Below are 15,343 nucleotides of genomic sequence, written 5' to 3' on the forward strand. Positions count from 1 at the left end.
GTGAGGCGATGCCTCGCCCTGCTTCAGCTCTCGCTGGTCGGGCTGCAGCAGCTGACCAGCACCGATTGTCCAGCACTCCCTAGAGAGATGACCCCAGTACCTCAGTTGAAAATGCAGAAATCACCGGTCGTCTGTGTTGCTCGCGCTGGGAGTTGGAGACTGGAGTTGTTCCTATTTGGCCATCTTGCTCCGCCCCCGAGTTTAGCCATTTTTCAGGTGCTCAACAGCCACATGGACTGTGGCTACCTTACTGGACAGCACAGTCCTAATACCTTCCTATTACTCGTAGAATAAAATCCAGAGTCCTTGCCAGGCTTCTAGGGCCTTACATAATCTGGCTTCTTTCCACCTCCCACTCAATCACCCTCCTTAATTTCTGGATTTGACACTAGCTTTCTTGCTGTTCTCACCTCAGGGTCATTCCATCTGCTATTTCTTCGATGGCTGATGGTTTTTCAGGGCTCCCGTCCTCACTTCGTTTTACTTTCTCCTTAAATGTCGCCACCTCAGAAAGACCTTCCCTGGCTATGTTCTGTTGCCTGTTTTATTTTTCTTTACAGTGTTTTATCACTACTTGCCATTATGTTATACATGTTTTTATGCATTTGTTTATTGTAAACTCCACAAGGGCACAGATCTGTGCTATTTACCATTATATCTCTGGAACCTAGAATAATAACTGACGCATAGAAGCAGCTTGATAAATACTTGTTGAATGGAAGAAGAAACCATATTTTTAGATTAGGATTGTATTGACCTGCTCATATTCATTTACCAAAAATTGAGATACACATTTGGGAGACTATTTACTGAGTATATTGAGGGTCTGCCACTCTGATATTTTTTATTCTTAGGCACTGGTTTAGAATACAATCGAATTATGCCTACAAAGGTCGCAAGAGTTGCACAGGGAGGTGAGGGTCTTCTGGTGTTTCTTTTCCCACCTTTCTTACCATGTGCTGACTCAAATTCTGGTTTAAGACTTTGGTGGAACTATTAGTATTATTATTTTCTTTCCAACTTTTATTTTAGGTTCAAGGGCACATGTGCAGGTTTGTTACATGGGTAAATTGAATGTCACAGGGGTTTGATGTAGAGATTATTTCATCTCCAAGGTAATAAACCTAGTACTCAGTAGTGTTCAATCCTCACCCTCTTTTCACCACCTTCGAGTAGGCCTCAGTGTCTATTGTTCCCTTCTCTGTATCCATATGTACCCCGTGTTTAGCTCCCACTTGTTTTTTAATATTATATGATTTTATTTTTATTTTTTTGAGACAGAGTCTTACTCTGTCACCCAGGCTGGAGCGCAGTGGTGCAGTCTCAGCTCATTGCAACCTCCACTGTCCAGGTTCAAGCGATTCTCATGCTTCAGCCTCCTGAGTAGCTAGAATTACCGGTGTGCACCACCACACCAAGCTAATTTTTGTATTTTTAGTAGAGTCGGGTTTCACCATGTTGGTCAGGCTGGTCTCAAACTCCAGGCCTCAGGTGATCTGTCTACCTTGGCTTCCCAAAGTGTTGGGATTACAGGCATGAGCTGCTGCACTCAGCCTAGCTCCCGCTTATAAGTAACAATATGCAGTATTTGGTTTTCTGTTTCTGCATTAATTTGCTTAGGATAATGGCTTCCAGCTACAACCATGTTGCTGCGAAGGACATGATTTTATATTTTTATGGCTGCATAGTATTCCATGGTGTATATATACAACATTTCCTTTATCCAGTCCACCGTTGATGGACATCTAGGTTGATTCCATGTCTTGACTATTGTGAACAGTGCTGTGATGAACATATGTGTGCATGTGTCTTTATGGTAGAACAATTTATATTCCTTTAATTCCGATAATGGGATTGCTGGGTCTAATGGTCGTTCTGTTTTATGTTCTTTGAAAAATCTCCAAACTGCTTTTGATAGTGGCTGAACTAATTTATAAGCATTCCATTTTCTCTGCAACCTTGCCAGCATGTTTTTTTTTTTTTTTTTCCTTTCAAATAACAGCCATTCTGACTGGTGTAAGATGGTATCTCGTTGTAGTTTTGATTTGCATTTCTTTAATGATTAGCGACATTGAGCATTTTTAGATGGAATGCTAGAAAACGTAGCATTCCTATGCATGAGTTTAACATCATTCTCAAATAATTGTTGGCCAAAGTTTCATATGATGAATGTGATTTTTCTGAAATAGATAATTCTGATGATTCACATGATTCTGATGTTAGTTCTGTTTAGAAATAGCTCCAAGGACAGTTTTTATATTTTATTTTCACTTTGAAAATCAGTCAGATTTGCTTCAGCCTCCAAGAGTGTGTTTATGTAAAATTAAATGAGCACTGGCATCGAAGTGACTTTTTTTTTCTAGATGAGAAAGGGTTAAGTGTTTAATCCATCTTGAGTTGTATATGGTGAAAGGAAGGGTTCCAGTTTCAATGTTCTGCATTTGGCTAGCCAGTTATCCCAGCACCACTTACTGAATAGGGAGTCCTTTCCCCATTGCTTGTTATTGTCGATTTGTCAAAGATCAGATAGTTGTAAGTGTGCGGCTTTATTTCTGAGTCCTTTAACTTGTTCTATGTGTCTGCTTTTGTCTCAGTACCATGCTGTTTTGGTTACTGTAGCCTTGTAGAGTAGGTTGAAGTTGGGTAGTGTTATTTCCCTTTTTTTGTTCTTTTTGCTTAGAATCGCTTTGTCTATTTGGACTCTTGTTTGATTCCATATGAATTTTAGAATAGTTTTTTCTAATTCTGTGAAAAATGTTGTTGGCAGTTTGATAGCATTGAATAGCATTGAATCTGTAAGTTGCTTTGGCAGTATGGCCATTTTGACAATATTCATTCTTCCTATCCATGAACATGGAGTGCTTTTTGTTTGTTTATTTGTTTGTATTGTCTCTGATTTGTTTGAGCAGTGTTTTGTAATTCTCCATGTAGAGATCTTTCACCTCCCTGTTAGGTGTATTCCTAAGTGTTTTATTCTTTTTGTATAAATCCCATTTTTGTATAAGTCCCATTGTAAATGGGATTGTATTCTTGACTTAGCTCTCAGTTTGGACATTATTGGTATATAGCAATGCTACTGATTTTAGTACATTGATTTTGTATCCTGAAACTTCGCTGAAATTGTGTATAAGATCTAGGAGTCTTTGGGCAGAGACTATGGGGGTTTCTAGATATAGAATCATATTGTCTATGAAGAGAGATAGTTTGACTTTCCCTCTTCCTATTTGAATGCCTTTTATTTGTGTCTCTTGCCTGATTTCTCTGGCCAGGACTTCCAGTACTATGTTGAATAGGAGTGGTGAGAGAGGGCATCCTTGTCTTGTCTTAGTTCTCAAGAGGAATGCTTTCAGCTTTTGCTCATTCAGTACGGTGTTGACTGTGGGTTTGTCATACGTGGCTCTCATTATTTTGAGGTATGTTTCTTCAATGCCTAGTTTGCTGAGGGTTTTTAACATGAAGGTATTGAATTTTGTTGAAAACCTTTTCTGCATCTATTAAGATGACCATTTGATTTTTGTTTTTAGTTCTGTTTCTGTGATGAATCACATTTATTGATTTGAATATGTTGAACCAACCTTGCATCCCAAAAATAAAGCCTACTTGATCATGGTGGACTAGCTTTATGATGTGCTACTGGATTTGGTTTGCTAGCATTTTGTTGAGGATTTTGGTGTCTATGTTCATCAGGGATATTGGCCTGAAATTTTCTTTGTTTATTATGTCTTCCAGGTTTTGGTATCAGAATGATGCTGCCTCATAGAATGAGTTAGGGAGGAGTCCTTCCCCGTTGATGTTTTGGAATAGTTTCAGTAGTATTGGTATCAGCTTTTCTTGTTTTTCCTTTTTCTTTCTTTCTTTTTTTTTTTTTTCTTTTGAGACAGGGTCTCACTCTATCACCCAGACTGGAGTGCAGTGGTACAATCACAGTTCACTGCAGCCTCAACCTCCCAGGCACAGGTGAGCCTCCCACCTCAGCCTCCCAAGTAGCTGGGACTATAGGTGTACACCACTATACTTGGATAATTTTAGTATTTTTTGTAGAGAGGGGGTTTCATCATGTTGCCCAGGCTGGTCTCAAACTCCTGAGCTCAAGTGATCTGCCTGCCTTGACTTCCCAAAGTTTTGAGATTATAGGTGTGAGCTACCACACCTGGCCCAGCTCTTCCTTATATATCTGTGAATCCACTGGGTCCTGGGCTCTTTCTGGTTGGTTGGTTTATTACAGATTCAATTTTGGAGCTTGTTATTGGTTTCTTCAGAGTTTCAATTTCTTCCTGGTTCAATCTTGAAAAGTTGTATGTTTTCAGAAATATATCCATTTCTTCTAGGTATTCTAGTTTGTGTGCATAGAGGTGTTCTTAATAGTCTCTGAGGGTTTTTTTCTATTTCTGTGAGGTCAGTGGTAATATCCCCTTTGCCATTTCTCATTGTGTTTATTTGGATCATCTCTCTTTCTTTCTTTGTCTAGCTAGCAGTCTATCAATATCATTTATTCTTTCAAAGAACCAATTTTTGCCTTTGCTCTTTCGTGTGGGTTTTTCTTGCCCCATTTCGTTCAGTTCAGCTTTCATTTTGGTTATTTTTTTCTTCTGCTAGCTTTGGGACTGGTTGTTCTTGTTCTAATTCCTCTGGGTATGATGTTAGGTTGTTAATTTAAGATCTTTCTAACTTTTTGATGTGGGCATTTAGCACTATAAATTTCCTTCTCAACACTGCTTTAGAGATTCTGGTATGTTGCATCTTTGTTTTTAACTAGTTACAAAGAATTTCTTGATTTCTACCTTAATTTTACTGCTTACCCAAAAGTCATTCAGGAGCAGGTTGTTTAATGTCCATATAATTGTATGGTTTTGAGAGATCCTCTGGACATATTTTTATTGTGCTGTGGTCCAAGAGTATACTTGGTATGATTTCATTTTTTAAAAATTGTCGAGAATTGCTTTACGGCCAAGTGTGTGGTCGATTTTAGAGTACGTGCCATGTGCAGCTGAGAAGAATTTATATTCTGTTGTTGTTGGGTGAAGTGTTCTGTAGATGTCTGTTAGATCCATTTGGTCAAGTGTCAAGTTTAGGTCCTGAATAGTTCTGTTAGTATTCTGCTTCAATGATCTGTCCAATACTATCAGTAGGGTGTTGAAGTTTCTCATTATTATTGTGTGGTTATCTAAGTCTCTTCATAGATCTCTAAGAAGTTGTTTTATGAATCTGCATCCTGCAGTGTTGGGTGCATATATATTTAGGACAGTTGAGTTTTCTGGTTGAATTGAACCCTTTATCACTATGTAATGCCCTTCTTTGTCCTTTATGATCATTGTTGATTTAAAGTCTATTTTGTCTAAAATAAGAATAGCAACCCCTGCTTTTGTTTGTTTTCCATTTGCTTGATGGATTTTTCTTCATCTCTTTACTGTGAGCCTTTGGGTGTCATTGAATGTGAGATTCACCAAATGAAGACAGCATACAGCTGGGTCTTGCTTCTTATCCAACTTGACACTCTTTGCCTTTTAAGTTGGGGCATTTAGGCTGTGTACATTTAAGGTTAATGTTGATATGTACTTATTTGATCCTGTCATCATGTTGTTAGTTGGTTGTTATGTAGAATTGATTGTGTAATTACTTTATAGTGTCAATGTTCTATGTACTTAAGTGTGTTTTTATGGTGGTCAGTAACAGTCTTTTGTTTTTATGTTTAACACTCTCTTAAGGATCTCTTTTAAAGCAGGTCTTGTGGTAATGAATTCCCTTAGCATTTGCTTGTCTGAAAGAATTTTGCTTTCTCTGTGCTTATGAAACTTAGTTTGGCTGGATATGAAATTCTTGACTGGAATTTCTTTTAAGAATGTTGAATATGGACCCCCAACCTCTTCTGGCTTGTAAGGTTTGTGCTGAACGGTTCACTATTAGCCTGATGGGGTTCCCTTTTTAGGTGATCTACTCTTTCCCTCTAGCTGCCTTTAATATTTTTTCTTTTGCATTGACCTTGGAAAACCTGATCACTCTGTGTCTTGGGGATAGTCATATAGAATCTTTTTTTGTTTTTTTTGAGATGGAGTCTCACTCTGTTGCCCAGGCTGGAGTACAGTGGCACGATCTTGGCTCACTACAAACTCCGTCTCCGAGATTCAGGGCAATCTCCTGCCTCAGCCTCCCGAGTAGCTGGGACTACAGGCGGCCTCCACCATGCCTGGCTAATTTTTTGTATTTTCGAAAGAGATGGGGTTTCACCGTGTTAGCCAGGATGGTCTTGATCTCCTGACCTCATGATACGCCCGCCTTGGCCTCCCAAAGTGTTGGAATTACGGGCGTGAGCCACCATGCCCGGCCCAGCTTGTATAGCATCTTGCAGGAGTTCTCTGAATTTCCTGAATTTGAATTTCGATCTCTCTTGTGAGGTTGGGGAAATTTTTGTGGACAATATCTTCAAATATGTTTTCTATGTTGCTGGCTCTCTTGCCCTCTCTTTCAGGGGCATCAATGGATCACAGGTTTCTTTTTCTTTACATAATCCCATATTTGGCAGAGATTTTGTTCATTCTTTTTTATTCTTTATTTTTGTCTGACTGAGTTGACTTGAAGAACCAGTCTTCAAACTCTGAGATTCTATCCTCAACTTGGTCTATTCTGGTATTAATACTTCCAATTGTATTATGAAATTCTTGTAGTGAATTTTTCAGCTCTATCAGATTTGTTTGGTTCTTTCTTCAAATGGCTATTTTGTCTTTCAGTTCTGGAATGATTTTACTGGATTCTTTAAATTTCTTGGATTGAGTTTCAACTTTCTCCTGAATCTCAGTAATCTTCATTGTCATCCAGATTCTGAATTCTACGTCTGTCATTTCATCCTTTTCAGTCTGGCTAAAAAACATTGCTGGGGAGCTAGTGCGGTCATTTGGAGGTAAGAAGCACTCTGGCTTTTTGAGTTGCCAGAGTTTTGCACTAGTTCATTCTCATCTGTGTAAACTGATGTTCTTTTTTTTTTTGAGACGGAGTCTCACTCTGTCGCCCAGGCTGGAGTGCAGTGGCCGGATCTCAGCTCACTGCAAGCTCCGCCTCCCGGGTTTACGCCATTCTCCTGCCTCAGCCTCCCGAGTAGCTGGGACTACAGGCGACTGCCACCTCGCCCGGCTAGTTTTTTTTTTTTTTTGTATTTTTTTAGTAGAGACGGGGTTTCACTGTGTTAGCCAGGATGGTCTCGATCTCCTGACCTAGTGATCCGCCCGTCTCGGCCTCCCAAAGTGCTGGGATTACAGGCTTGAGCCACCACGCCCGGCCAAACTGATGTTCTTTTAATCTTTGAAGTTATTGTCCTTTGGATGGATTTTTTTTTTTTGCTTCTATATTATTTGATGCCCTTGAGGGTTGGTGTTGTAAATTGGATTCAGTTAACTGGCTTTGTTTCGGCATAATTTAAGGTGGCCAAGGCTCAGCTCAGTACTCCTGAGAAGTGTGCTCTCACCCTGGGGCATACCACCCTGGGGCATTGGACCAGGCTCATGGCATTCTTCTCTGACCCCGAAGGTTAAGGCCCTGCTGTGTTGAAGGGGCCTAGGTGTCCCCAGACTGCCGGCAACAACACTTCAATGGCAGGGGGAGGGAGGTTGCTGACAAAAGCTCTTCATCGAGGTGGTGGCAGCAGGGTCCATGTTCATATGCACTGGCTGCAGCAGAGCAACAGCGCAACAGGGTCTGCGTGCATGTGTGCCAGCAGGGTGGTGCTGCTGTGGGGTCCGTGTATGCATGCTTGAGCCAACAATGGCAGGGTGGTGGGGGCTGTCCATGCACACTTGCCCTAGTGGCAAGGTGGTGGCATGTGCATGTGTGTGCCCTGGCAAAGTGGTGTGGGAAGCTGCGGGAGAGTGCCTACTGAGGGGGGCCTATCTGTGGAACCTCTCCAATGGCTAGGCAGGGTCTGTTGGTGAAGGAGCTATGGCAGTGGCTGCTGGGAAGTGCCCCAGTTAGGCACCTGAGGCTGTGTTGTAAGCAGGTGCAGCCAGGCAGAGCTCTAGGACAGACCAGCAGACAGGAGGGTCCTCAGATTAGACTGGCTTGGTCCCATGGGCAAGATAGCGCTGTTCTGTCCAGTTCTGACAGTCAACAAAGGCAAAAGCCACCTAGAGGAGTATGGTGAGCCTTGGGGATGGCATCCCTGCCCTTGCTCCAATACAGCTGTTTCTGCATAAAACCTTCTGCACTCTGCACAGGCTGGAGTCCTGTTCCTGCCAACTCTCCAAGCAGCTCTACCTGACAGCTAAAATATCTGTGGGGGTGGTGGGGTCTCCTGGAGCTAGGATTCTGGATGTCTGTGGTGACAGTGGGTCACTCCATACTCATTAAAGTCACCCCTTCCCCAGGAGCCGCTTGGGGCCAGGAATGAGTCCTGGTGCTCGGCAACCCCATGCAGGGTTCCCAGCTTCCTCTCCCTTCAGCCCAGGGTCTCTGCCCTCTCTCCATCCACTTTCAATGACTTCCTCCCCTATTTTTATTATTAAAAGATATTTTACAATATTTTCTTACATACAAAGTCATCAAAATCTGGTGCACATTTTAAACTTATAACACAGTTTGAGCTAGCCATGTTCCAAGTGTTCAATAGCTACATGGATTATTTAAATTATCATGGTTTCACAGTGTAAGTAAAAGTTATTAGTGATGTTTAAAAATTAGATATATAAAATAAAAGCTCCCTTTGATAAAACATGTGTGGTAGATTAGATTATTGCTCCAATTTGTCATGCCTTCCCTCTATTAGAATTATTTACCAACTCCCTTTGTCTTGTGATTTTGAAGTTCTTTCTACTAGAAACGAAACATATTTTACTGCTTGATGGATGTTGGGATTAGTCACTTGACTTGCTTTAGCCAATGGAATATGGGTGGAAGTGTTAGTGTTTGCATTCTGGGCCAGTGCTGTAAGACTATGCCATTTCCATTTTATATGAAAAGGGCATTTCCTGGGTAGTCACTAATCCAAGCAAGATAGAAGATATGCGAAACAGATCTACACCAAACCTGCAGCTCAGATCCCAGAGCCTGGAGTTCAGCCTAGTCTGGCCAAGTTGCAGCTGGCTATAGACCTTAGTGAGAAATAAACGCTTGCTGTTTTAAGTCAATGAATATTTTTTAATTAATTAAATTTTTTTGAGACGGGGTCTTACTCTGTCACCCAGGCTGGAGTGTGGTGGCACAATCACAGCTCACTGCAGCCTCAACCTCCTAGGTTCAAGCGATCCTCCTGCCTCAACCTCCTGAGTAACTAGGACTACAAGCACATGCCACCATGCCCAACTAGTTTTTTAATTTTTAATTTTTTTGCAGAGATGGGGTCTCACTATGTTGCCCAGGATGTGGAAACTCTCCAATGCCTAGGCAGGGTCTGGACTCAGACTTCTGGACTCATGCAATCCTCTTGCCTCAGCCTTCCAAAGTGCTTGGATTACAGGTATGAGTCTCTGCGCCTGGCTAGTCAATGAATTTTGGGACAGGTTTATTATGTAGCATTATTGAAGCAATAGCTGATTAATGAACTACTAAGATTAGAAGCAGGAAGGCAAACACTGACCGCATGTCAGGGAAAAGCCCAAAATATTCATCCACTTGAAACCTGCTTGTGCACATCAGATTGGGTACCCCAAAAGTTGTAGCTAATAACTGGAGCATCTAGTCATTTCTTCTTCTCAAATATCTGCACTAGTAGAACAAAATTAAGGATTTGAAAGATAAAACAAAGTAACTACTATGACAAAACACCTAGTGGATCTGAACGTAAGTAGAGCCACTGCCCTGAACAGGCCAAGGCAGGAGCCTCACGTCCTTCCCGCTCTGGTGCAGGGTCCCAGGCTGAGCTTTCCCAAGACTGCTTGGGGCAAGGCCAACTTGCATTCTTAGTGTCATTTTAAACCTTTTTTCTCACATTTCTTTCCTTTTGGCTGCAGTCCCAGAGGTGGCCATAGACCTTGGAATTAAATACCCAATCCCTACCTCTCTCTGCTGTCAGGCCAATCTACAAAGCACCAGTTGTTGGGGTCATTTCCCACATCAGAAGCTAAGATGAGATGATACAAATTCTCTACACATCCTAAACCCATATTACAATCCCCAAGTGAAGCCAATTAGGATTATTAACAGTTGGTTTCAAAGAAATCTATCCAGTGGTTCACAGCCATACAAATACGTACCTGATCATTCTCTAAATTTGTTCTGTTTGGAAACAAGAATTTATTTCCCCTGCTCAGCATCCCTCTGAGATAGGCAGAAGAAATTACTCCATTTTACAGTTGAGGATACTGAGGTTCAGTAAGGTCATATGGTTAATAAACAATAGAACCAGGTCTAGGTGCCATCTCCTTTGAACCAATCTTGTAATGTTTTTATTACCTATAATTATCTGTGTAGACATTTTCAAAATTATTATAGACTTCCTAAAATAAAGATACCAAGTCTCTCACAGTACTTTCTCAAGGGTATAAGATTTGTTACTTAATGCACTTGTCACAGGATAGATGATAAAAGAGTATGAAAAACCTTAGTCATGGAGTAAAAAGTATACGCTATTGCTTTACTAAGCCATTTCCAGGTAACTGATACCTCCATAAACCTAATGATTTTGCTTTTTTGTTTTGTTTTTGTATTGTGAGAATTCACAAATTGGTAAGTATTAATATGCATATAGCAATGTTTTCTAAAAGAAGTCTACTTCTATATACATCATAATCATTGGCAGATTAATGCACACAAATGCAAGCTACTTTGCCATTTCAGTCTACTTCATTTTTACATTCTTGTGCTTGAAGTTGACAGTATCTTATCTGGTATCTATAACAGAAAACAGAATGTACTGTACAATGCCCAGCCCCCAACACATTGTACTTCTACCAAAGAAAGCGTTCTATCCTATTTCCTCAAACAACCTAATAAATACAGCAAGCAATGGCTTGGTTCAGACCCTAATACAAAAACCTGCAGCTGGCCGGGCGCGGTGGCTCAAGCCTGTATCCCAGCACTTTGGAGGCCGAGGCGGGCGGATCACGTGGTCAGGAGATCGAGACCCTCCTGGCTAACACGGTGAAACCTCGTCTCTACTAAAAACAAAACTAGCCGGTGGCGGGCGCCTGTAGTCCCAGCTACTCGGAGGCTGAGGCGGAGAATGGCGGGAACCCGGGAGGCGGAGCTTGCAGTGAGCCGAGATCGCGCCACTGCACTCCAGCCTGGGCGACACAGCGAGACTCCGTCTAAAAAAAAAAAAAAAAAAAAAAAAAACCTGCAGCTACTGAGGATGATTTCTTGTAGCCAGAGTTGCCATCTTGTTTGTAAGGAAAACACAGCCATTTTCTTTCTTGTGTATACAAGCACTGCAGAGCTGTTTGTTTGGTTTTTAACAAAGACAATACAAAAATAAATTAAGCCTCGATTTGGTTTAGGTAAGCAATCTTTTGAGCCACAGCTGTATTCCTAACTCATCTATAATTGCTCTGCATTTATGAGGTACATAGTTTATTCTCTTGCTCACCACACAATGGGCCATGCAAGTTAAAGAGCTCCAAGTTTCAAGGACTGGAGTTTTTGGGTGCCTGCCAGGACTGATCTGTTTAGCAAACAAGCTGGAGGGTGCTTATTAGTAGGTTGTGGCTTGCAGACCATGAAGCCCCTGGGGCAGAAGCACTGATCAAATGGTAGATCTATATACCAACAAGGCCATTGGATGGAAAGGAGAACAGCAACGCATTACTAAATATGCTTCTCACAAGCCTTAATTACGCCACTGTAAATGACTTCTTTTGTAACTGCTTCTGTTGGTCCACTGTAAATGACTTCTTTTGTAACCCCTTCTGTTGGTTAAGATTAACATACGAACTATTTTTCAAATTAAAATGTAGACAATTCTAATGCGTTATAGTGATATTATTCATATTACAAAAAATGAGCCCTGGTTAGATTGGGAGAGTGGAGTCATATTTCTAGTGGAACAAAACACGTCTTATTCTCTCCAGTTGCATTTCTCTCTTTCTGAAAAAATTGCTAGTCTTCTCTGCCCCCTGCTTAGATTTTTGTTTCTATTGAGTGACTCAAGGTGGCTTGAGGCTTTAAATTAATGCCTGGTAGAATATCATTGAGGCCTTAAAAGAATGAAGCCAGTCTGACCTATGATACCTCAAAAAAGAAAAAAAATCTGGATGATTTCATCTTTTGCCATTCTTGGTCTTATATATTCTCTTCTGCTGCTTTCCCTAGTATGTTCCACATTTTAAGATAACAGTATAAAATGTACCTTATGAGTGTTGCTATATTTTAATAGAAGCTATTTTAATAACGCAAATACATGAGTTGAGATTTTTTTTGAGAGTCAGCCCAGTATTCCATTTAAATGAATCCTATTAGTAAAAACTTTTGTGTCTCTTGCTCTGCTGCTGATTGGTTAATAATTAGTTTTTTTAAGTTATTAGACAATTACTCCTTAAATATCAGTCTCATCAAGGTATGCACATCCATAGTGTAGAAGAAGAGCACATGTAGAAGAACGCACAAAGCTATATTTGCTACCATGATAATGATTGACTGTAGTTATAAGGAAGGGTCACCCACATTATGATGATGAAAGTATAGTATACAACAGTTTTGTAAGTGCTTATATTTCAATTCCAATTTTGAGAAATTCTGGAAAAGGGAGCAAACTAAAAACAATTTTTATTTCCAGTTTTTTGGTATTCTTGGACCAACTTTACCATTATAATATTGGCATGGTTAAAATGATTTTTCATTATTTAGGAGGAAAATATTTACCTAGAAAAATATAATCTTAGAATGTGTGGCTATTATGTCAACTGTAATTATTTAGTGCTGATAAAATTGGCCACCTTTTGGGTGGATTACCTGAGGTCGGGAGTTTGAGACCAGCCTGACCAACATGAAGAAACCCTGTCTCTACTAAAAATACAAAAATTAGCTGGGTGTGGTGCCACATGCCTATAATCCCAGCTACTTGGGAGGCTGAGGCAGGAGAATCACTTGAACCCAGGAGGCAGTGAGCTAAGATCATGCCATTGCACTCCAGCCTGGGCAGCAAGAGCAAAACTCTGTCTCAAAAAATGAAAATCAAAATAAATAAATAAATAAATAAATAAATAAACAAAAATTGGCCACCTTTATTTCTTATCAAAATATTTAACCAAAAACAAATGCACTATAGCAAATTCCACACTTTTATTTAGGCCTCAAAACGATTTTACTCATAGAAATAAATTGTTCTTTATTTTATATTACTTAGCTTTTGGCCTATGTTTGTATATGTGGGTCATTTTACTATTTTTAATAAGCTTATTGATGAAAATTAGTTATTCAAGGTGCTTAAGCTTGTACAGTTTGGGCATGCAAATTACATTGGGTCCAAAAGTTTAGACCGTGGAGTAAATAAAATTGGACAAAGTGGTCTATGAACCTGAAGCATAACTCAAAAGTGCATAGGAAACAGAAATTCCTTCTTTAGATTTCTGTCATTTGCTTCATTCCAACACATATTTTTTGAGTCTCTACAATGTTCCTGCTTCAGTGTTTGATGCAGGAGAGATCAAGACCTGGTCCTAGCTTTATCAGGGCTCAATTTCTTAGGGAATTGGAGGAAAGACAGAAAAGTCAACCTAAAACTACAGTCGAATGGGGTGCATGCAAACATGGAGATACTTGTAGGTAGCCCAAAGGAGCTAGTGACCTCCTCTGAGGACTGGGGCAGGGGAGCCTCTCTGAGGTGGTCTTTGAAAGGCCAGATGGAGTTTGCTAATCACAGAAAGGCAGAGAACATTGTGAGGAGAGGGCTCAGCAAGTGCAAAGTGACAGCCGGTGAGAGAGGAAGCGGGTCTGAGAGTACAATAGAGGGGAGTGAATGGAATGGGCCTAGGCCTTGAGGATGAAGGGGCTAGACAGGAGCTAAGTTCCACTCTCAGGTATCGTGTTCAGGACTTCAATCTTAATGTAGCGGGGATCTCCTGAGGAACTTACAAAATCAGATTTGTGTGGATGTATTTTAATAATACACTTTCTTTTATAAGATAAAATACACTGGATGCATAAAATGGAAACTCCAATGTACTTACGCTCCAACAACTCAGAGAAAACTACTGTTAACATTTTGATGTAGATCCTTCTGATCACTTTTCTATTTATGTGTCTCTGATATATGTAAATATCTATGTGCACATATATGTATTTAGAAATAATTACATGTCATACTTGCTACTCAATAACCTGCTCTTTTACTTATAAGTAGGTGTGTTTTAAACATTTTCATATCATTTTCTGCAAGATGATTTTTAACAACTATGCAGTATTTCATCATATGGAAATATACCAATTGAGAAACAATTGTTGGACATTTATATTGTTTCCGTATGTTTTGCTATTATAAATAATGCTCCATTAAATGTCACTGTGCACATACATCTTTGTACCCATATCTAATTATGTTCTTTTTTTTTTTTAGACGGAGTTTCTCTCTTGTTGCCCAGGCTGGAGTGCAGTGGCACCATCTTGGCTCACTGCAACCTTTGCCTCCTGGGTTCAAGTGATTCTCCTGCCTCAGCCTCCCGAGTAGCTTACAAATATTCTAAAAACCTAATTGCTTGTTGAAGGAGTAGAAGCAATTTATCATGAATTTGATATTGCCAAGTTACCCCCCAGAAAACTGAGCATTGTACTGAATAGGGGTGAGGTTATGGGCCAGGAGACATATGAGAAGGCTGTTTCTGTAGTTCAATTGAGGATAATTGGTGACTCATGAAAGGTGGTAGATCAAAAACAGGTAGGCATCTGGGATGATGCCCAGCTTCCTGTGTTGGGTGACAGGACCCATGGATATACCTAAGAGAGAAAGAGCATGCAGAGGGAATAACTCAATTCCTTTCAATGCCTTCATTATGGACTCTTAGTTAGGAATGTGTATTCTGGCTAATTCCCTCTTCCTCATATCAACAACTTTTTAACTTTCTTGATCCAATGCCTAGACTCAAACCATTAGAAAAATTCTCTTTCATTAAGGTTAACTACATAAAAATGACCTTGCTTTATTCATAAGAGAACATTTACTGAGTAGTTTCTCTAGGTAAAGCTCTTTAAGTGGTGCTTATGGTGAGGGCAGGAAGCGCTATGGAAAAAATGGAGGATGTAGGAAAGTCTAGAGCAGGTATCTTATCATAATGCCCTTAAATGAAGGAATTCACTATCAACCCAAGGCAGAACTGTACTGAGAGTACCTCCAAGTCTGGAATGCACGTTTTCTGATAGTCCACAGAATTTTAGAGCTAGAAAAGGTCTTCCTGTCCAATGCTTCCTGTTTTATAAATAAAAAACCGAGTCT

The 15,343-nt window shown here is 40.3% G+C and overlaps 1 long non-coding RNA gene across 1 annotated transcript; it reads right to left on the reverse strand.

The window, feature by feature from the left end:
* Positions 1-1,014: 1,014 nt before the first annotated feature.
* Positions 1,015-9,301, reverse strand: LOC117094669. Its single transcript, XR_004441634.1, has 3 exons — positions 9,287-9,301; positions 3,898-3,902; positions 1,015-1,130 (listed from the first exon to the last, which is right to left on the reverse strand). It is a non-coding gene; the product is annotated as an uncharacterized LOC117094669 (long non-coding RNA).
* Between the last annotated feature and the right edge of the window lie 6,042 nt (positions 9,302-15,343).

The sequence above is a fragment of the Trachypithecus francoisi genome, unplaced genomic scaffold (genome assembly GCF_009764315.1).
Source record: "Trachypithecus francoisi isolate TF-2019V2 unplaced genomic scaffold, Tfra_2.0 Lachesis_group13, whole genome shotgun sequence".
NCBI lineage: Eukaryota > Metazoa > Chordata > Mammalia > Primates > Cercopithecidae > Trachypithecus > Trachypithecus francoisi.